Raw genomic sequence first — 19,481 nt, forward strand, 5'->3', positions numbered from 1 at the left:
GGATTTTCATTCTTTAATTGTCAATTTGACCGCTATATATAGTAACAGTGGATAATACCTGTGTAAGGGTTTGAAACCAATCCAACTGTCATATTGTTTATGCCGTAGCATCTCCAGTTCATGTCATCAGAAGACCAGTTAAGTTTTGAACACGTTCCCAACCTTTAAATGTGTCTACTTTTTAGCATTCATGAACATATTTTTGAAAAAAGACGCAAAGATAAACTAAACCTGACTATCACTAGTACTGCATCATTAATCCTTTATGACAGATTATTTACTCATTATTATAATACATCCCGAATGTGGTGAACGAGTCGAACTAATCACATTAAAATAAACATGAGAGTGTCAATGAATGAAGGATTCTTGTAACATGTGTACGGGCAGGACATACACTCGAATCGACACAATTTCCTTATTTCGTTCATATCAGACTCTATTCATTTTCAATGCACAAAGACTACCGAAAAATTGAGTATTGGCGACATTCAAAAATTAATGGAGGACCCGGGCATCGATCCCGGTACCTCTCGCATGCTAAGCGAGCGCTCTACCATGTGAGCTAGTCCCCCTCTTGGGTAATATGTCATTAAATAACGCCTTTATGCGTACAGATGTCATTCAGTCACTTTATCGGTTCTAACTACAGTTCAAAGTAGTCTCGAGAGCTACGTACATTTGTACATAATGAAGATTTATTTATATTTAGCACAATTACGTGATATGCCTACAACTGCTTTGGCGGTCGGTCGTTAAAACAAAATGAATAAGGTTGAAACGTGGTACATGCATAACAAGCCGCTAATGTGCATTCGCTAAAATTCCTTGAACAATGGTAATATTTGAGAGTGAAATGGGACCAAAAAATATCCCGTGAGGCGGAGTCGAACCACCGACCTAGAGATGTCAGATTTTCTTATTCCACTACAGTCTCCCGCTCTACCAACTGAGCTATCACGGGGTCTGTATACAAATGGTTAAATTGATGATTTATACGTATTTGGATGTATTGTACATTTAGTAATAAAAACAAAAAAGCGCCATCAATTGAATCTAAAACGTATATTAGGGGAAGGAGGGGCGATAATTCATTAAGATATTCCAATTAGCAAGAGTAGCAGAGAAAACAAGTAAGTAGAATGACGGATCGGTTGCGCTTAACATATATCGCCTACAGCAATCAATACTATGAATTTTGCGGATGCGTTCAATATATTAACAAGATAGCAGTGAGCGTTAAGTACCTAAAAATGATGGACGTTAATAAGTCCTCGGTAGTATAGTGGTTAGTATCCCCGCCTGTCACGCGGGAGACCGGGGTTCGATTCCCCGCCGGGGAGGACATTATTTTTTACTTGGCTTAATTTGGATTTTCATTCTTTAATTGTCAATTTGACCGCTATATATAGTAACAGTGGATAATACCTGTGTAAGGGTTTGAAACCAATCCAACTGTCATATTGTTTATGCCGTAGCATCTCCAGTTCATGTCATCAGAAGACCAGTTAAGTTTTGAACACGTTCCCAACCTTTAAATGTGTCTACTTTTTAGCATTCATGAACATATTTTTGAAAAAAGACGCAAAGATAAACTAAACCTGACTATCACTAGTACTGCATCATTAATCCTTTATGACAGATTATTTACTCATTATTATAATACATCCCGAATGTGGTGAACGAGTCGAACTAATCACATTAAAATAAACATGAGAGTGTCAATGAATGAAGGATTCTTGTAACATGTGTACGGGCAGGACATACACTCGAATCGACACAATTTCCTTATTTCGTTCATATCAGACTCTATTCATTTTCAATGCACAAAGACTACCGAAAAATTGAGTATTGGCGACATTCAAAAATTAATGGAGGACCCGGGCATCGATCCCGGTACCTCTCGCATGCTAAGCGAGCGCTCTACCATGTGAGCTAGTCCCCCTCTTGGGTAATATGTCATTAAATAACGCCTTTATGCGTACAGATGTCATTCAGTCACTTTATCGGTTCTAACTACAGTTCAAAGTAGTCTCGAGAGCTACGTACATTTGTATATAATGAAGATTTATTTATATTTAGCACAATTACGTGATATGCCTACAACTGCTTTGGCGGTCGGTCGTTAAAACAAAATGAATAAGGTTGAAACGTGGTACATGCATAACAAGCCGCTAATGTGCATTCGCTAAAATTCCTTGAACAATGGTAATATTTGAGAGTGAAATGGGACCAAAAAATATCCCGTGAGGCGGAGTCGAACCACCGACCTAGAGATGTCAGATTTTCTTATTCCACTACAGTCTCCCGCTCTACCAACTGAGCTATCACGGGGTCTGTATACAAATGGTTAAATTGATGATTTATACGTATTTGGATGTATTGTACATTTAGTAATAAAAACAAAAAAGCGCCATCAATTGAATCTAAAACGTATATTAGGGGAAGGAGGGGCGATAATTCATTAAGATATTCCAATTAGCAAGAGTAGCAGAGAAAACAAGTAAGTAGAATGACGGATCGGTTGCGCTTAACATATATCGCCTACAGCAATCAATACTATGAATTTTGCGGATGCGTTCAATATATTAACAAGATAGCAGTGAGCGTTAAGTACCTAAAAATGATGGACGTTAATAAGTCCTCGGTAGTATAGTGGTTAGTATCCCCGCCTGTCACGCGGGAGACCGGGGTTCGATTCCCCGCCGGGGAGGACATTATTTTTTACTTGGCTTAATTTGGATTTTCATTCTTTAATTGTCAATTTGACCGCTATATATAGTAACAGTGGATAATACCTGTGTAAGGGTTTGAAACCAATCCAACTGTCATATTGTTTATGCCGTAGCATCTCCAGTTCATGTCATCAGAAGACCAGTTAAGTTTTGAACACGTTCCCAACCTTTAAATGTGTCTACTTTTTAGCATTCATGAACATATTTTTGAAAAAAGACGCAAAGATAAACTAAACCTGACTATCACTAGTACTGCATCATTAATCCTTTATGACAGATTATTTACTCATTATTATAATACATCCCGAATGTGGTGAACGAGTCGAACTAATCACATTAAAATAAACATGAGAGTGTCAATGAATGAAGGATTCTTGTAACATGTGTACGGGCAGGACATACACTCGAATCGACACAATTTCCTTATTTCGTTCATATCAGACTCTATTCATTTTCAATGCACAAAGACTACCGAAAAATTGAGTATTGGCGACATTCAAAAATTAATGGAGGACCCGGGCATCGATCCCGGTACCTCTCGCATGCTAAGCGAGCGCTCTACCATGTGAGCTAGTCCCCCTCTTGGGTAATATGTCATTAAATAACGCCTTTATGCGTACAGATGTCATTCAGTCACTTTATCGGTTCTAACTACAGTTCAAAGTAGTCTCGAGAGCTACGTACATTTGTACATAATGAAGATTTATTTATATTTAGCACAATTACGTGATATGCCTACAACTGCTTTGGCGGTCGGTCGTTAAAACAAAATGAATAAGGTTGAAACGTGGTACATGCATAACAAGCCGCTAATGTGCATTCGCTAAAATTCCTTGAACAATGGTAATATTTGAGAGTGAAATGGGACCAAAAAATATCCCGTGAGGCGGAGTCGAACCACCGACCTAGAGATGTCAGATTTTCTTATTCCACTACAGTCTCCCGCTCTACCAACTGAGCTATCACGGGGTCTGTATACAAATGGTTAAATTGATGATTTATACGTATTTGGATGTATTGTACATTTAGTAATAAAAACAAAAAAGCGCCATCAATTGAATCTAAAACGTATATTAGGGGAAGGAGGGGCGATAATTCATTAAGATATTCCAATTAGCAAGAGTAGCAGAGAAAACAAGTAAGTAGAATGACGGATCGGTTGCGCTTAACATATATCGCCTACAGCAATCAATACTATGAATTTTGCGGATGCGTTCAATATATTAACAAGATAGCAGTGAGCGTTAAGTACCTAAAAATGATGGACGTTAATAAGTCCTCGGTAGTATAGTGGTTAGTATCCCCGCCTGTCACGCGGGAGACCGGGGTTCGATTCCCCGCCGGGGAGGACATTATTTTTTACTTGGCTTAATTTGGATTTTCATTCTTTAATTGTCAATTTGACCGCTATATATAGTAACAGTGGATAATACCTGTGTAAGGGTTTGAAACCAATCCAACTGTCATATTGTTTATGCCGTAGCATCTCCAGTTCATGTCATCAGAAGACCAGTTAAGTTTTGAACACGTTCCCAACCTTTAAATGTGTCTACTTTTTAGCATTCATGAACATATTTTTGAAAAAAGACGCAAAGATAAACTAAACCTGACTATCACTAGTACTGCATCATTAATCCTTTATGACAGATTATTTACTCATTATTATAATACATCCCGAATGTGGTGAACGAGTCGAACTAATCACATTAAAATAAACATGAGAGTGTCAATGAATGAAGGATTCTTGTAACATGTGTACGGGCAGGACATACACTCGAATCGACACAATTTCCTTATTTCGTTCATATCAGACTCTATTCATTTTCAATGCACAAAGACTACCGAAAAATTGAGTATTGGCGACATTCAAAAATTAATGGAGGACCCGGGCATCGATCCCGGTACCTCTCGCATGCTAAGCGAGCGCTCTACCATGTGAGCTAGTCCCCCTCTTGGGTAATATGTCATTAAATAACGCCTTTATGCGTACAGATGTCATTCAGTCACTTTATCGGTTCTAACTACAGTTCAAAGTAGTCTCGAGAGCTACGTACATTTGTACATAATGAAGATTTATTTATATTTAGCACAATTACGTGATATGCCTACAACTGCTTTGGCGGTCGGTCGTTAAAACAAAATGAATAAGGTTGAAACGTGGTACATGCATAACAAGCCGCTAATGTGCATTCGCTAAAATTCCTTGAACAATGGTAATATTTGAGAGTGAAATGGGACCAAAAAATATCCCGTGAGGCGGAGTCGAACCACCGACCTAGAGATGTCAGATTTTCTTATTCCACTACAGTCTCCCGCTCTACCAACTGAGCTATCACGGGGTCTGTATACAAATGGTTAAATTGATGATTTATACGTATTTGGATGTATTGTACATTTAGTAATAAAAACAAAAAAGCGCCATCAATTGAATCTAAAACGTATATTAGGGGAAGGAGGGGCGATAATTCATTAAGATATTCCAATTAGCAAGAGTAGCAGAGAAAACAAGTAAGTAGAATGACGGATCGGTTGCGCTTAACATATATCGCCTACAGCAATCAATACTATGAATTTTGCGGATGCGTTCAATATATTAACAAGATAGCAGTGAGCGTTAAGTACCTAAAAATGATGGACGTTAATAAGTCCTCGGTAGTATAGTGGTTAGTATCCCCGCCTGTCACGCGGGAGACCGGGGTTCGATTCCCCGCCGGGGAGGACATTATTTTTTACTTGGCTTAATTTGGATTTTCATTCTTTAATTGTCAATTTGACCGCTATATATAGTAACAGTGGATAATACCTGTGTAAGGGTTTGAAACCAATCCAACTGTCATATTGTTTATGCCGTAGCATCTCCAGTTCATGTCATCAGAAGACCAGTTAAGTTTTGAACACGTTCCCAACCTTTAAATGTGTCTACTTTTTAGCATTCATGAACATATTTTTGAAAAAAGACGCAAAGATAAACTAAACCTGACTATCACTAGTACTGCATCATTAATCCTTTATGACAGATTATTTACTCATTATTATAATACATCCCGAATGTGGTGAACGAGTCGAACTAATCACATTAAAATAAACATGAGAGTGTCAATGAATGAAGGATTCTTGTAACATGTGTACGGGCAGGACATACACTCGAATCGACACAATTTCCTTATTTCGTTCATATCAGACTCTATTCATTTTCAATGCACAAAGACTACCGAAAAATTGAGTATTGGCGACATTCAAAAATTAATGGAGGACCCGGGCATCGATCCCGGTACCTCTCGCATGCTAAGCGAGCGCTCTACCATGTGAGCTAGTCCCCCTCTTGGGTAATATGTCATTAAATAACGCCTTTATGCGTACAGATGTCATTCAGTCACTTTATCGGTTCTAACTACAGTTCAAAGTAGTCTCGAGAGCTACGTACATTTGTACATAATGAAGATTTATTTATATTTAGCACAATTACGTGATATGCCTACAACTGCTTTGGCGGTCGGTCGTTAAAACAAAATGAATAAGGTTGAAACGTGGTACATGCATAACAAGCCGCTAATGTGCATTCGCTAAAATTCCTTGAACAATGGTAATATTTGAGAGTGAAATGGGACCAAAAAATATCCCGTGAGGCGGAGTCGAACCACCGACCTAGAGATGTCAGATTTTCTTATTCCACTACAGTCTCCCGCTCTACCAACTGAGCTATCACGGGGTCTGTATACAAATGGTTAAATTGATGATTTATACGTATTTGGATGTATTGTACATTTAGTAATAAAAACAAAAAAGCGCCATCAATTGAATCTAAAACGTATATTAGGGGAAGGAGGGGCGATAATTCATTAAGATATTCCAATTAGCAAGAGTAGCAGAGAAAACAAGTAAGTAGAATGACGGATCGGTTGCGCTTAACATATATCGCCTACAGCAATCAATACTATGAATTTTGCGGATGCGTTCAATATATTAACAAGATAGCAGTGAGCGTTAAGTACCTAAAAATGATGGACGTTAATAAGTCCTCGGTAGTATAGTGGTTAGTATCCCCGCCTGTCACGCGGGAGACCGGGGTTCGATTCCCCGCCGGGGAGGACATTATTTTTTACTTGGCTTAATTTGGATTTTCATTCTTTAATTGTCAATTTGACCGCTATATATAGTAACAGTGGATAATACCTGTGTAAGGGTTTGAAACCAATCCAACTGTCATATTGTTTATGCCGTAGCATCTCCAGTTCATGTCATCAGAAGACCAGTTAAGTTTTGAACACGTTCCCAACCTTTAAATGTGTCTACTTTTTAGCATTCATGAACATATTTTTGAAAAAAGACGCAAAGATAAACTAAACCTGACTATCACTAGTACTGCATCATTAATCCTTTATGACAGATTATTTACTCATTATTATAATACATCCCGAATGTGGTGAACGAGTCGAACTAATCACATTAAAATAAACATGAGAGTGTCAATGAATGAAGGATTCTTGTAACATGTGTACGGGCAGGACATACACTCGAATCGACACAATTTCCTTATTTCGTTCATATCAGACTCTATTCATTTTCAATGCACAAAGACTACCGAAAAATTGAGTATTGGCGACATTCAAAAATTAATGGAGGACCCGGGCATCGATCCCGGTACCTCTCGCATGCTAAGCGAGCGCTCTACCATGTGAGCTAGTCCCCCTCTTGGGTAATATGTCATTAAATAACGCCTTTATGCGTACAGATGTCATTCAGTCACTTTATCGGTTCTAACTACAGTTCAAAGTAGTCTCGAGAGCTACGTACATTTGTACATAATGAAGATTTATTTATATTTAGCACAATTACGTGATATGCCTACAACTGCTTTGGCGGTCGGTCGTTAAAACAAAATGAATAAGGTTGAAACGTGGTACATGCATAACAAGCCGCTAATGTGCATTCGCTAAAATTCCTTGAACAATGGTAATATTTGAGAGTGAAATGGGACCAAAAAATATCCCGTGAGGCGGAGTCGAACCACCGACCTAGAGATGTCAGATTTTCTTATTCCACTACAGTCTCCCGCTCTACCAACTGAGCTATCACGGGGTCTGTATACAAATGGTTAAATTGATGATTTATACGTATTTGGATGTATTGTACATTTAGTAATAAAAACAAAAAAGCGCCATCAATTGAATCTAAAACGTATATTAGGGGAAGGAGGGGCGATAATTCATTAAGATATTCCAATTAGCAAGAGTAGCAGAGAAAACAAGTAAGTAGAATGACGGATCGGTTGCGCTTAACATATATCGCCTACAGCAATCAATACTATGAATTTTGCGGATGCGTTCAATATATTAACAAGATAGCAGTGAGCGTTAAGTACCTAAAAATGATGGACGTTAATAAGTCCTCGGTAGTATAGTGGTTAGTATCCCCGCCTGTCACGCGGGAGACCGGGGTTCGATTCCCCGCCGGGGAGGACATTATTTTTTACTTGGCTTAATTTGGATTTTCATTCTTTAATTGTCAATTTGACCGCTATATATAGTAACAGTGGATAATACCTGTGTAAGGGTTTGAAACCAATCCAACTGTCATATTGTTTATGCCGTAGCATCTCCAGTTCATGTCATCAGAAGACCAGTTAAGTTTTGAACACGTTCCCAACCTTTAAATGTGTCTACTTTTTAGCATTCATGAACATATTTTTGAAAAAAGACGCAAAGATAAACTAAACCTGACTATCACTAGTACTGCATCATTAATCCTTTATGACAGATTATTTACTCATTATTATAATACATCCCGAATGTGGTGAACGAGTCGAACTAATCACATTAAAATAAACATGAGAGTGTCAATGAATGAAGGATTCTTGTAACATGTGTACGGGCAGGACATACACTCGAATCGACACAATTTCCTTATTTCGTTCATATCAGACTCTATTCATTTTCAATGCACAAAGACTACCGAAAAATTGAGTATTGGCGACATTCAAAAATTAATGGAGGACCCGGGCATCGATCCCGGTACCTCTCGCATGCTAAGCGAGCGCTCTACCATGTGAGCTAGTCCCCCTCTTGGGTAATATGTCATTAAATAACGCCTTTATGCGTACAGATGTCATTCAGTCACTTTATCGGTTCTAACTACAGTTCAAAGTAGTCTCGAGAGCTACGTACATTTGTACATAATGAAGATTTATTTATATTTAGCACAATTACGTGATATGCCTACAACTGCTTTGGCGGTCGGTCGTTAAAACAAAATGAATAAGGTTGAAACGTGGTACATGCATAACAAGCCGCTAATGTGCATTCGCTAAAATTCCTTGAACAATGGTAATATTTGAGAGTGAAATGGGACCAAAAAATATCCCGTGAGGCGGAGTCGAACCACCGACCTAGAGATGTCAGATTTTCTTATTCCACTACAGTCTCCCGCTCTACCAACTGAGCTATCACGGGGTCTGTATACAAATGGTTAAATTGATGATTTATACGTATTTGGATGTATTGTACATTTAGTAATAAAAACAAAAAAGCGCCATCAATTGAATCTAAAACGTATATTAGGGGAAGGAGGGGCGATAATTCATTAAGATATTCCAATTAGCAAGAGTAGCAGAGAAAACAAGTAAGTAGAATGACGGATCGGTTGCGCTTAACATATATCGCCTACAGCAATCAATACTATGAATTTTGCGGATGCGTTCAATATATTAACAAGATAGCAGTGAGCGTTAAGTACCTAAAAATGATGGACGTTAATAAGTCCTCGGTAGTATAGTGGTTAGTATCCCCGCCTGTCACGCGGGAGACCGGGGTTCGATTCCCCGCCGGGGAGGACATTATTTTTTACTTGGCTTAATTTGGATTTTCATTCTTTAATTGTCAATTTGACCGCTATATATAGTAACAGTGGATAATACCTGTGTAAGGGTTTGAAACCAATCCAACTGTCATATTGTTTATGCCGTAGCATCTCCAGTTCATGTCATCAGAAGACCAGTTAAGTTTTGAACACGTTCCCAACCTTTAAATGTGTCTACTTTTTAGCATTCATGAACATATTTTTGAAAAAAGACGCAAAGATAAACTAAACCTGACTATCACTAGTACTGCATCATTAATCCTTTATGACAGATTATTTACTCATTATTATAATACATCCCGAATGTGGTGAACGAGTCGAACTAATCACATTAAAATAAACATGAGAGTGTCAATGAATGAAGGATTCTTGTAACATGTGTACGGGCAGGACATACACTCGAATCGACACAATTTCCTTATTTCGTTCATATCAGACTCTATTCATTTTCAATGCACAAAGACTACCGAAAAATTGAGTATTGGCGACATTCAAAAATTAATGGAGGACCGGGCATCGATCCCGGTACCTCTCGCATGCTAAGCGAGCGCTCTACCATGTGAGCTAGTCCCCCTCTTGGGTAATATGTCATTAAATAACGCCTTTATGCGTACAGATGTCATTCAGTCACTTTATCGGTTCTAACTACAGTTCAAAGTAGTCTCGAGAGCTACGTACATTTGTACATAATGAAGATTTATTTATATTTAGCACAATTACGTGATATGCCTACAACTGCTTTGGCGGTCGGTCGTTAAAACAAAATGAATAAGGTTGAAACGTGGTACATGCATAACAAGCCGCTAATGTGCATTCGCTAAAATTCCTTGAACAATGGTAATATTTGAGAGTGAAATGGGACCAAAAAATATCCCGTGAGGCGGAGTCGAACCACCGACCTAGAGATGTCAGATTTTCTTATTCCACTACAGTCTCCCGCTCTACCAACTGAGCTATCACGGGGTCTGTATACAAATGGTTAAATTGATGATTTATACGTATTTGGATGTATTGTACATTTAGTAATAAAAACAAAAAAGCGCCATCAATTGAATCTAAAACGTATATTAGGGGAAGGAGGGGCGATAATTCATTAAGATATTCCAATTAGCAAGAGTAGCAGAGAAAACAAGTAAGTAGAATGACGGATCGGTTGCGCTTAACATATATCGCCTACAGCAATCAATACTATGAATTTTGCGGATGCGTTCAATATATTAACAAGATAGCAGTGAGCGTTAAGTACCTAAAAATGATGGACGTTAATAAGTCCTCGGTAGTATAGTGGTTAGTATCCCCGCCTGTCACGCGGGAGACCGGGGTTCGATTCCCCGCCGGGGAGGACATTATTTTTTACTTGGCTTAATTTGGATTTTCATTCTTTAATTGTCAATTTGACCGCTATATATAGTAACAGTGGATAATACCTGTGTAAGGGTTTGAAACCAATCCAACTGTCATATTGTTTATGCCGTAGCATCTCCAGTTCATGTCATCAGAAGACCAGTTAAGTTTTGAACACGTTCCCAACCTTTAAATGTGTCTACTTTTTAGCATTCATGAACATATTTTTGAAAAAGACGCAAAGATAAACTAAACCTGACTATCACTAGTACTGCATCATTAATCCTTTATGACAGATTATTTACTCATTATTATAATACATCCCGAATGTGGTGAACGAGTCGAACTAATCACATTAAAATAAACATGAGAGTGTCAATGAATGAAGGATTCTTGTAACATGTGTACGGGCAGGACATACACTCGAATCGACACAATTTCCTTATTTCGTTCATATCAGACTCTATTCATTTTCAATGCACAAAGACTACCGAAAAATTGAGTATTGGCGACATTCAAAAATTAATGGAGGACCCGGGCATCGATCCCGGTACCTCTCGCATGCTAAGCGAGCGCTCTACCATGTGAGCTAGTCCCCCTCTTGGGTAATATGTCATTAAATAACGCCTTTATGCGTACAGATGTCATTCAGTCACTTTATCGGTTCTAACTACAGTTCAAAGTAGTCTCGAGAGCTACGTACATTTGTACATAATGAAGATTTATTTATATTTAGCACAATTACGTGATATGCCTACAACTGCTTTGGCGGTCGGTCGTTAAAACAAAATGAATAAGGTTGAAACGTGGTACATGCATAACAAGCCGCTAATGTGCATTCGCTAAAATTCCTTGAACAATGGTAATATTTGAGAGTGAAATGGGACCAAAAAATATCCCGTGAGGCGGAGTCGAACCACCGACCTAGAGATGTCAGATTTTCTTATTCCACTACAGTCTCCCGCTCTACCAACTGAGCTATCACGGGGTCTGTATACAAATGGTTAAATTGATGATTTATACGTATTTGGATGTATTGTACATTTAGTAATAAAAACAAAAAAGCGCCATCAATTGAATCTAAAACGTATATTAGGGGAAGGAGGGGCGATAATTCATTAAGATATTCCAATTAGCAAGAGTAGCAGAGAAAACAAGTAAGTAGAATGACGGATCGGTTGCGCTTAACATATATCGCCTACAGCAATCAATACTATGAATTTTGCGGATGCGTTCAATATATTAACAAGATAGCAGTGAGCGTTAAGTACCTAAAAATGATGGACGTTAATAAGTCCTCGGTAGTATAGTGGTTAGTATCCCCGCCTGTCACGCGGGAGACCGGGGTTCGATTCCCCGCCGGGGAGGACATTATTTTTTACTTGGCTTAATTTGGATTTTCATTCTTTAATTGTCAATTTGACCGCTATATATAGTAACAGTGGATAATACCTGTGTAAGGGTTTGAAACCAATCCAACTGTCATATTGTTTATGCCGTAGCATCTCCAGTTCATGTCATCAGAAGACCAGTTAAGTTTTGAACACGTTCCCAACCTTTAAATGTGTCTACTTTTTAGCATTCATGAACATATTTTTGAAAAAAGACGCAAAGATAAACTAAACCTGACTATCACTAGTACTGCATCATTAATCCTTTATGACAGATTATTTACTCATTATTATAATACATCCCGAATGTGGTGAACGAGTCGAACTAATCACATTAAAATAAACATGAGAGTGTCAATGAATGAAGGATTCTTGTAACATGTGTACGGGCAGGACATACACTCGAATCGACACAATTTCCTTATTTCGTTCATATCAGACTCTATTCATTTTCAATGCACAAAGACTACCGAAAAATTGAGTATTGGCGACATTCAAAAATTAATGGAGGACCCGGGCATCGATCCCGGTACCTCTCGCATGCTAAGCGAGCGCTCTACCATGTGAGCTAGTCCCCCTCTTGGGTAATATGTCATTAAATAACGCCTTTATGCGTACAGATGTCATTCAGTCACTTTATCGGTTCTAACTACAGTTCAAAGTAGTCTCGAGAGCTACGTACATTTGTACATAATGAAGATTTATTTATATTTAGCACAATTACGTGATATGCCTACAACTGCTTTGGCGGTCGGTCGTTAAAACAAAATGAATAAGGTTGAAACGTGGTACATGCATAACAAGCCGCTAATGTGCATTCGCTAAAATTCCTTGAACAATGGTAATATTTGAGAGTGAAATGGGACCAAAAAATATCCCGTGAGGCGGAGTCGAACCACCGACCTAGAGATGTCAGATTTTCTTATTCCACTACAGTCTCCCGCTCTACCAACTGAGCTATCACGGGGTCTGTATACAAATGGTTAAATTGATGATTTATACGTATTTGGATGTATTGTACATTTAGTAATAAAAACAAAAAAGCGCCATCAATTGAATCTAAAACGTATATTAGGGGAAGGAGGGGCGATAATTCATTAAGATATTCCAATTAGCAAGAGTAGCAGAGAAAACAAGTAAGTAGAATGACGGATCGGTTGCGCTTAACATATATCGCCTACAGCAATCAATACTATGAATTTTGCGGATGCGTTCAATATATTAACAAGATAGCAGTGAGCGTTAAGTACCTAAAAATGATGGACGTTAATAAGTCCTCGGTAGTATAGTGGTTAGTAATCCCCGCCTGTCACGCGGGAGACCGGGGTTCGATTCCCCGCCGGGGAGGACATTATTTTTTACTTGGCTTAATTTGGATTTTCATTCTTTAATTGTCAATTTGACCGCTATATATAGTAACAGTGGATAATACCTGTGTAAGGGTTTGAAACCAATCCAACTGTCATATTGTTTATGCCGTAGCATCTCCAGTTCATGTCATCAGAAGACCAGTTAAGTTTTGAACACGTTCCCAACCTTTAAATGTGTCTACTTTTTAGCATTCATGAACATATTTTTGAAAAAAGACGCAAAGATAAACTAAACCTGACTATCACTAGTACTGCATCATTAATCCTTTATGACAGATTATTTACTCATTATTATAATACATCCCGAATGTGGTGAACGAGTCGAACTAATCACATTAAAATAAACATGAGAGTGTCAATGAATGAAGGATTCTTGTAACATGTGTACGGGCAGGACATACACTCGAATCGACACAATTTCCTTATTTCGTTCATATCAGACTCTATTCATTTTCAATGCACAAAGACTACCGAAAAATTGAGTATTGGCGACATTCAAAAATTAATGGAGGACCCGGGCATCGATCCCGGTACCTCTCGCATGCTAAGCGAGCGCTCTACCATGTGAGCTAGTCCCCCTCTTGGGTAATATGTCATTAAATAACGCCTTTATGCGTACAGATGTCATTCAGTCACTTTATCGGTTCTAACTACAGTTCAAAGTAGTCTCGAGAGCTACGTACATTTGTACATAATGAAGATTTATTTATATTTAGCACAATTACGTGATATGCCTACAACTGCTTTGGCGGTCGGTCGTTAAAACAAAATGAATAAGGTTGAAACGTGGTACATGCATAACAAGCCGCTAATGTGCATTCGCTAAAATTCCTTGAACAATGGTAATATTTGAGAGTGAAATGGGACCAAAAAATATCCCGTGAGGCGGAGTCGAACCACCGACCTAGAGATGTCAGATTTTCTTATTCCACTACAGTCTCCCGCTCTACCAACTGAGCTATCACGGGGTCTGTATACAAATGGTTAAATTGATGATTTATACGTATTTGGATGTATTGTACATTTAGTAATAAAAACAAAAAAGCGCCATCAATTGAATCTAAAACGTATATTAGGGGAAGGAGGGGCGATAATTCATTAAGATATTCCAATTAGCAAGAGTAGCAGAGAAAACAAGTAAGTAGAATGACGGATCGGTTGCGCTTAACATATATCGCCTACAGCAATCAATACTATGAATTTTGCGGATGCGTTCAATATATTAACAAGATAGCAGTGAGCGTTAAGTACCTAAAAATGATGGACGTTAATAAGTCCTCGGTAGTATAGTGGTTAGTATCCCCGCCTGTCACGCGGGAGACCGGGGTTCGATTCCCCGCCGGGGAGGACATTATTTTTTACTTGGCTTAATTTGGATTTTCATTCTTTAATTGTCAATTTGACCGCTATATATAGTAACAGTGGATAATACCTGTGTAAGGGTTTGAAACCAATCCAACTGTCATATTGTTTATGCCGTAGCATCTCCAGTTCATGTCATCAGAAGACCAGTTAAGTTTTGAACACGTTCCCAACCTTTAAATGTGTCTACTTTTTAGCATTCATGAACATATTTTTGAAAAAAGACGCAAAGATAAACTAAACCTGACTATCACTAGTACTGCATCATTAATCCTTTATGACAGATTATTTACTCATTATTATAATACATCCCGAATGTGGTGAACGAGTCGAACTAATCACATTAAAATAAACATGAGAGTGTCAATGAATGAAGGATTCTTGTAACATGTGTACGGGCAGGACATACACTCGAATCGACACAATTTCCTTATTTCGTTCATATCAGACTCTATTCATTTTCAATGCACAAAGACTACCGAAAAATTGAGTATTGGCGACATTCAAAAATTAATGGAGGACCCGGGCATCGATCCCGGTACCTCTCGCATGCTAAGCGAGCGCTCTACCATGTGAGCTAGTCCCCCTCTTGGGTAATATGTCATTAAATAACGCCTTTATGCGTACAGATGTCATTCAGTCACTTTATCGGTTCTAACTACAGTTCAAAGTAGTCTCGAGAGCTACGTACATTTGTACATAATGAAGATTTATTTATATTTAGCACAATTACGTGATATGCCTACAACTGCTTTGGCGGTCGGTCGTTAAAACAAAATGAATAAGGTTGAAACGTGGTACATGCATAACAAGCCGCTAATGTGCATTCGCTAAAATTCCTTGAACAATGGTAATATTTGAGAGTGAAATGGGACCAAAAAATATCCCGTGAGGCGGAGTCGAACCACCGACCTAGAGATGTCAGATTTTCTTATTCCACTACAGTCTCCCGCTCTACCAACTGAGCTATCACGGGGTCTGTATACAAATGGTTAAATTGATGATTTATACGTATTTGGATGTATTGTACATTTAGTAATAAAAACAAAAAAGCGCCATCAATTGAATCTAAAACGTATATTAGGGGAAGGAGGGGCGATAATTCATTAAGATATTCCAATTAGCAAGAGTAGCAGAGAAAACAAGTAAGTAGAATGACGGATCGGTTGCGCTTAACATATATCGCCTACAGCAATCAATACTATGAATTTTGCGGATGCGTTCAATATATTAACAAGATAGCAGTGAGCGTTAAGTACCTAAAAATGATGGACGTTAATAAGTCCTCGGTAGTATAGTGGTTAGTATCCCCGCCTGTCACGCGGGAGACCGGGGTTCGATTCCCCGCCGGGGAGGACATTATTTTTTACTTGGCTTAATTTGGATTTTCATTCTTTAATTGTCAATTTGACCGCTATATATAGTAACAGTGGATAATACCTGTGTAAGGGTTTGAAACCAATCCAACTGTCATATTGTTTATGCCGTAGCATCTCCAGTTCATGTCATCAGAAGACCAGTTAAGTTTTGAACACGTTCCCAACCTTTAAATGTGTCTACTTTTTAGCATTCATGAACATATTTTTGAAAAAGACGCAAAGATAAACTAAACCTGACTATCACTAGTACTGCATCATTAATCCTTTATGACAGATTATTTACTCATTATTATAATACATCCCGAATGTGGTGAACGAGTCGAACTAATCACATTAAAATAAACATGAGAGTGTCAATGAATGAAGGATTCTTGTAACATGTGTACGGGCAGGACATACACTCGAATCGACACAATTTCCTTATTTCGTTCATATCAGACTCTATTCATTTTCAATGCACAAAGACTACCGAAAAATTGAGTATTGGCGACATTCAAAAATTAATGGAGGACCCGGGCATCGATCCCGGTACCTCTCGCATGCTAAGCGAGCGCTCTACCATGTGAGCTAGTCCCCCTCTTGGGTAATATGTCATTAAATAACGCCTTTATGCGTACAGATGTCATTCAGTCACTTTATCGGTTCTAACTACAGTTCAAAGTAGTCTCGAGAGCTACGTACATTTGTACATAATGAAGATTTATTTATATTTAGCACAATTACGTGATATGCCTACAACTGCTTTGGCGGTCGGTCGTTAAAACAAAATGAATAAGGTTGAAACGTGGTACATGCATAACAAGCCGCTAATGTGCATTCGCTAAAATTCCTTGAACAATGGTAATATTTGAGAGTGAAATGGGACCAAAAAATATCCCGTGAGGCGGAGTCGAACCACCGACCTAGAGATGTCAGATTTTCTTATTCCACTACAGTCTCCCGCTCTACCAACTGAGCTATCACGGGGTCTGTATACAAATGGTTAAATTGATGATTTATACGTATTTGGATGTATTGTACATTTAGTAATAAAAACAAAAAAGCGCCATCAATTGAATCTAAAACGTATATTAGGGGAAGGAGGGGCGATAATTCATTAAGATATTCCAATTAGCAAGAGTAGCAGAGAAAACAAGTAAGTAGAATGACGGATCGGTTGCGCTTAACATATATCGCCTACAGCAATCAATACTATGAATTTTGCGGATGCGTTCAATATATTAACAAGATAGCAGTGAGCGTTAAGTACCTAAAAATGATGGACGTTAATAAGTCCTCGGTAGTATAGTGGTTAGTATCCCCGCCTGTCACGCGGGAGACCGGGGTTCGATTCCCCGCCGGGGAGGACATTATTTTTTACTTGGCTTAATTTGGATTTTCATTCTTTAATTGTCAATTTGACCGCTATATATAGTAACAGTGGATAATACCTGTGTAAGGTTTGAAACCAATCCAACTGTCATATTGTTTATGCCGTAGCATCTCCAGTTCATGTCATCAGAAGACCAGTTAAGTTTTGAACACGTTCCCAACCTTTAAATGTGTCTACTTTTTAGCATTCATGAACATATTTTTGAAAAAAGACGCAAAGATAAACTAAACCTGACTATCACTAGTACTGCATCATTAATCCTTTATGACAGATTATTTACTCATTATTATAATACATCCCGAATGTGGTGAACGAGTCGAACTAATCACATTAAAATAAACATGAGAGTGTCAATGAATGAAGGATTCTTGTAACATGTGTACGGGCAGGACATACACTCGAATCGACACAATTTCCTTATTTCGTTCATATCAGACTCTATTCATTTTCAATGCACAAAGACTACCGAAAAATTGAGTATTGGCGACATTCAAAAATTAATGGAGGACCCGGGCATCGATCCCGGTACCTCTCGCATGCTAAGCGAGCGCTCTACCATGTGAGCTAGTCCCCCTCTTGGGTAATATGTCATTAAATAACGCCTTTATGCGTACAGATGTCATTCAGTCACTTTATCGGTTCTAACTACAGTTCAAAGTAGTCTCGAGAGCTACGTACATTTGTACATAATGAAGATTTATTTATATTTAGCACAATTACGTGATATGCCTACAACTGCTTTGGCGGTCGGTCGTTAAAACAAAATGAATAAGGTTGAAACGTGGTACATGCATAACAAGCCGCTAATGTGCATTCGCTAAAATTCCTTGAACAATGGTAATATTTGAGAGTGAAATGGGACCAAAAAATATCCCGTGAGGCGGAGTCGAACCACCGACCTAGAGATGTCAGATTTTCTTATTCCACTACAGTCTCCCGCTCTACCAACTGAGCTATCACGGGGTCTGTATACAAATGGTTAAATTGATGATTTATACGTATTTGGATGTATTGTACATTTAGTAATAAAAACAAAAAAGCGCCATCAATTGAATCTAAAACGTATATTAGGGGAAGGAGGGGCGATAATTCATTAAGATATTCCAATTAGCAAGAGTAGCAGAGAAAACAAGTAAGTAGAATGACGGATCGGTTGCGCTTAACATATATCGCCTACAGCAATCAATACTATGAATTTTGCGGATGCGTTCAATATATTAACAAGATAGCAGTGAGCGTTAAGTACCTAAAAATGATGGACGTTAATAAGTCCTCGGTAGTATAGTGGTTAGTATCCCCGCCTGTCACGCGGGAGACCGGGGTTCGATTCCCCGCCGGGGAGGACATTATTTTTTACTTGGCTTAATTTGGATTTTCATTCTTTAATTGTCAATTTGACCGCTATATATAGTAACAGTGGATAATACCTGTGTAAGGGTTTGAAACCAATCCAACTGTCATATTGTTTATGCCGTAGCATCTCCAGTTCATGTCATCAGAAGACCAGTTAAGTTTTGAACACGTTCCCAACCTTTAAATGTGTCTACTTTTTAGCATTCATGAACATATTTTTGAAAAAGACGCAAAGATAAACTAAACCTGACTATCACTAGTACTGCATCATTAATCCTTTATGACAGATTATTTACTCATTATTATAATACATCCGAATG

General features: G+C 38.3%; 40 non-coding genes across 40 annotated transcripts; 13 read left to right on the forward strand and 27 right to left on the reverse strand.

The window, feature by feature from the left end:
- Positions 1-502: 502 nt before the first annotated feature.
- Positions 503-575, reverse strand: Trnaa-agc (transfer RNA alanine (anticodon AGC)). Its single transcript has one exon. It is a non-coding gene; the product is annotated as a tRNA-Ala (tRNA).
- A 297-nt stretch (positions 576-872) lies between these two features.
- On the reverse strand, positions 873-964 carry Trnay-gua (transfer RNA tyrosine (anticodon GUA)). Its single transcript is given in 2 exon segments — positions 873-908; positions 928-964. It is a non-coding gene; the product is annotated as a tRNA-Tyr (tRNA).
- Positions 965-1,271: 307 nt separating this feature from the next.
- Positions 1,272-1,343, forward strand: Trnad-guc (transfer RNA aspartic acid (anticodon GUC)). Its single transcript has one exon. It is a non-coding gene; the product is annotated as a tRNA-Asp (tRNA).
- Positions 1,344-1,872: 529 nt separating this feature from the next.
- On the reverse strand, positions 1,873-1,945 carry Trnaa-agc (transfer RNA alanine (anticodon AGC)). Its single transcript has one exon. It is a non-coding gene; the product is annotated as a tRNA-Ala (tRNA).
- A 297-nt stretch (positions 1,946-2,242) lies between these two features.
- On the reverse strand, positions 2,243-2,334 carry Trnay-gua (transfer RNA tyrosine (anticodon GUA)). The gene is given in 2 exon segments: positions 2,243-2,278; positions 2,298-2,334. It is a non-coding gene; the product is annotated as a tRNA-Tyr (tRNA).
- A 307-nt stretch (positions 2,335-2,641) lies between these two features.
- Positions 2,642-2,713, forward strand: Trnad-guc (transfer RNA aspartic acid (anticodon GUC)). Its single transcript has one exon. It is a non-coding gene; the product is annotated as a tRNA-Asp (tRNA).
- Positions 2,714-3,242: 529 nt separating this feature from the next.
- Positions 3,243-3,315, reverse strand: Trnaa-agc (transfer RNA alanine (anticodon AGC)). The gene has a single exon. It is a non-coding gene; the product is annotated as a tRNA-Ala (tRNA).
- Positions 3,316-3,612: 297 nt separating this feature from the next.
- Trnay-gua (transfer RNA tyrosine (anticodon GUA)) lies at positions 3,613-3,704 on the reverse strand. Its single transcript is given in 2 exon segments — positions 3,613-3,648; positions 3,668-3,704. It is a non-coding gene; the product is annotated as a tRNA-Tyr (tRNA).
- A 307-nt stretch (positions 3,705-4,011) lies between these two features.
- On the forward strand, positions 4,012-4,083 carry Trnad-guc (transfer RNA aspartic acid (anticodon GUC)). Its single transcript has one exon. It is a non-coding gene; the product is annotated as a tRNA-Asp (tRNA).
- A 529-nt stretch (positions 4,084-4,612) lies between these two features.
- Trnaa-agc (transfer RNA alanine (anticodon AGC)) lies at positions 4,613-4,685 on the reverse strand. Its single transcript has one exon. It is a non-coding gene; the product is annotated as a tRNA-Ala (tRNA).
- Positions 4,686-4,982: 297 nt separating this feature from the next.
- Positions 4,983-5,074, reverse strand: Trnay-gua (transfer RNA tyrosine (anticodon GUA)). The gene is given in 2 exon segments: positions 4,983-5,018; positions 5,038-5,074. It is a non-coding gene; the product is annotated as a tRNA-Tyr (tRNA).
- A 307-nt stretch (positions 5,075-5,381) lies between these two features.
- Trnad-guc (transfer RNA aspartic acid (anticodon GUC)) lies at positions 5,382-5,453 on the forward strand. The gene has a single exon. It is a non-coding gene; the product is annotated as a tRNA-Asp (tRNA).
- Positions 5,454-5,982: 529 nt separating this feature from the next.
- On the reverse strand, positions 5,983-6,055 carry Trnaa-agc (transfer RNA alanine (anticodon AGC)). The gene has a single exon. It is a non-coding gene; the product is annotated as a tRNA-Ala (tRNA).
- Positions 6,056-6,352: 297 nt separating this feature from the next.
- On the reverse strand, positions 6,353-6,444 carry Trnay-gua (transfer RNA tyrosine (anticodon GUA)). Its single transcript is given in 2 exon segments — positions 6,353-6,388; positions 6,408-6,444. It is a non-coding gene; the product is annotated as a tRNA-Tyr (tRNA).
- Positions 6,445-6,751: 307 nt separating this feature from the next.
- On the forward strand, positions 6,752-6,823 carry Trnad-guc (transfer RNA aspartic acid (anticodon GUC)). The gene has a single exon. It is a non-coding gene; the product is annotated as a tRNA-Asp (tRNA).
- Positions 6,824-7,352: 529 nt separating this feature from the next.
- Positions 7,353-7,425, reverse strand: Trnaa-agc (transfer RNA alanine (anticodon AGC)). Its single transcript has one exon. It is a non-coding gene; the product is annotated as a tRNA-Ala (tRNA).
- Positions 7,426-7,722: 297 nt separating this feature from the next.
- Positions 7,723-7,814, reverse strand: Trnay-gua (transfer RNA tyrosine (anticodon GUA)). The gene is given in 2 exon segments: positions 7,723-7,758; positions 7,778-7,814. It is a non-coding gene; the product is annotated as a tRNA-Tyr (tRNA).
- A 307-nt stretch (positions 7,815-8,121) lies between these two features.
- Positions 8,122-8,193, forward strand: Trnad-guc (transfer RNA aspartic acid (anticodon GUC)). The gene has a single exon. It is a non-coding gene; the product is annotated as a tRNA-Asp (tRNA).
- A 529-nt stretch (positions 8,194-8,722) lies between these two features.
- Positions 8,723-8,795, reverse strand: Trnaa-agc (transfer RNA alanine (anticodon AGC)). The gene has a single exon. It is a non-coding gene; the product is annotated as a tRNA-Ala (tRNA).
- A 297-nt stretch (positions 8,796-9,092) lies between these two features.
- Positions 9,093-9,184, reverse strand: Trnay-gua (transfer RNA tyrosine (anticodon GUA)). Its single transcript is given in 2 exon segments — positions 9,093-9,128; positions 9,148-9,184. It is a non-coding gene; the product is annotated as a tRNA-Tyr (tRNA).
- Positions 9,185-9,491: 307 nt separating this feature from the next.
- On the forward strand, positions 9,492-9,563 carry Trnad-guc (transfer RNA aspartic acid (anticodon GUC)). Its single transcript has one exon. It is a non-coding gene; the product is annotated as a tRNA-Asp (tRNA).
- Positions 9,564-10,461: 898 nt separating this feature from the next.
- On the reverse strand, positions 10,462-10,553 carry Trnay-gua (transfer RNA tyrosine (anticodon GUA)). Its single transcript is given in 2 exon segments — positions 10,462-10,497; positions 10,517-10,553. It is a non-coding gene; the product is annotated as a tRNA-Tyr (tRNA).
- A 307-nt stretch (positions 10,554-10,860) lies between these two features.
- Positions 10,861-10,932, forward strand: Trnad-guc (transfer RNA aspartic acid (anticodon GUC)). The gene has a single exon. It is a non-coding gene; the product is annotated as a tRNA-Asp (tRNA).
- Positions 10,933-11,460: 528 nt separating this feature from the next.
- On the reverse strand, positions 11,461-11,533 carry Trnaa-agc (transfer RNA alanine (anticodon AGC)). The gene has a single exon. It is a non-coding gene; the product is annotated as a tRNA-Ala (tRNA).
- Positions 11,534-11,830: 297 nt separating this feature from the next.
- On the reverse strand, positions 11,831-11,922 carry Trnay-gua (transfer RNA tyrosine (anticodon GUA)). Its single transcript is given in 2 exon segments — positions 11,831-11,866; positions 11,886-11,922. It is a non-coding gene; the product is annotated as a tRNA-Tyr (tRNA).
- Positions 11,923-12,229: 307 nt separating this feature from the next.
- Positions 12,230-12,301, forward strand: Trnad-guc (transfer RNA aspartic acid (anticodon GUC)). Its single transcript has one exon. It is a non-coding gene; the product is annotated as a tRNA-Asp (tRNA).
- A 529-nt stretch (positions 12,302-12,830) lies between these two features.
- Positions 12,831-12,903, reverse strand: Trnaa-agc (transfer RNA alanine (anticodon AGC)). The gene has a single exon. It is a non-coding gene; the product is annotated as a tRNA-Ala (tRNA).
- Positions 12,904-13,200: 297 nt separating this feature from the next.
- Positions 13,201-13,292, reverse strand: Trnay-gua (transfer RNA tyrosine (anticodon GUA)). Its single transcript is given in 2 exon segments — positions 13,201-13,236; positions 13,256-13,292. It is a non-coding gene; the product is annotated as a tRNA-Tyr (tRNA).
- Positions 13,293-14,201: 909 nt separating this feature from the next.
- Trnaa-agc (transfer RNA alanine (anticodon AGC)) lies at positions 14,202-14,274 on the reverse strand. Its single transcript has one exon. It is a non-coding gene; the product is annotated as a tRNA-Ala (tRNA).
- A 297-nt stretch (positions 14,275-14,571) lies between these two features.
- Positions 14,572-14,663, reverse strand: Trnay-gua (transfer RNA tyrosine (anticodon GUA)). The gene is given in 2 exon segments: positions 14,572-14,607; positions 14,627-14,663. It is a non-coding gene; the product is annotated as a tRNA-Tyr (tRNA).
- Positions 14,664-14,970: 307 nt separating this feature from the next.
- Trnad-guc (transfer RNA aspartic acid (anticodon GUC)) lies at positions 14,971-15,042 on the forward strand. The gene has a single exon. It is a non-coding gene; the product is annotated as a tRNA-Asp (tRNA).
- A 529-nt stretch (positions 15,043-15,571) lies between these two features.
- Trnaa-agc (transfer RNA alanine (anticodon AGC)) lies at positions 15,572-15,644 on the reverse strand. The gene has a single exon. It is a non-coding gene; the product is annotated as a tRNA-Ala (tRNA).
- Positions 15,645-15,941: 297 nt separating this feature from the next.
- On the reverse strand, positions 15,942-16,033 carry Trnay-gua (transfer RNA tyrosine (anticodon GUA)). Its single transcript is given in 2 exon segments — positions 15,942-15,977; positions 15,997-16,033. It is a non-coding gene; the product is annotated as a tRNA-Tyr (tRNA).
- A 307-nt stretch (positions 16,034-16,340) lies between these two features.
- Trnad-guc (transfer RNA aspartic acid (anticodon GUC)) lies at positions 16,341-16,412 on the forward strand. Its single transcript has one exon. It is a non-coding gene; the product is annotated as a tRNA-Asp (tRNA).
- A 528-nt stretch (positions 16,413-16,940) lies between these two features.
- Positions 16,941-17,013, reverse strand: Trnaa-agc (transfer RNA alanine (anticodon AGC)). The gene has a single exon. It is a non-coding gene; the product is annotated as a tRNA-Ala (tRNA).
- Positions 17,014-17,310: 297 nt separating this feature from the next.
- Positions 17,311-17,402, reverse strand: Trnay-gua (transfer RNA tyrosine (anticodon GUA)). The gene is given in 2 exon segments: positions 17,311-17,346; positions 17,366-17,402. It is a non-coding gene; the product is annotated as a tRNA-Tyr (tRNA).
- A 307-nt stretch (positions 17,403-17,709) lies between these two features.
- Positions 17,710-17,781, forward strand: Trnad-guc (transfer RNA aspartic acid (anticodon GUC)). Its single transcript has one exon. It is a non-coding gene; the product is annotated as a tRNA-Asp (tRNA).
- A 528-nt stretch (positions 17,782-18,309) lies between these two features.
- Trnaa-agc (transfer RNA alanine (anticodon AGC)) lies at positions 18,310-18,382 on the reverse strand. The gene has a single exon. It is a non-coding gene; the product is annotated as a tRNA-Ala (tRNA).
- Positions 18,383-18,679: 297 nt separating this feature from the next.
- Positions 18,680-18,771, reverse strand: Trnay-gua (transfer RNA tyrosine (anticodon GUA)). The gene is given in 2 exon segments: positions 18,680-18,715; positions 18,735-18,771. It is a non-coding gene; the product is annotated as a tRNA-Tyr (tRNA).
- Positions 18,772-19,078: 307 nt separating this feature from the next.
- On the forward strand, positions 19,079-19,150 carry Trnad-guc (transfer RNA aspartic acid (anticodon GUC)). The gene has a single exon. It is a non-coding gene; the product is annotated as a tRNA-Asp (tRNA).
- The last annotated feature ends 331 nt before the right edge of the window (positions 19,151-19,481 follow it).

This window comes from Mytilus edulis, chromosome 11, assembly GCF_963676685.1.
Source record: "Mytilus edulis chromosome 11, xbMytEdul2.2, whole genome shotgun sequence".
Classification (NCBI taxonomy): Eukaryota; Metazoa; Mollusca; class Bivalvia; order Mytilida; family Mytilidae; genus Mytilus; species Mytilus edulis.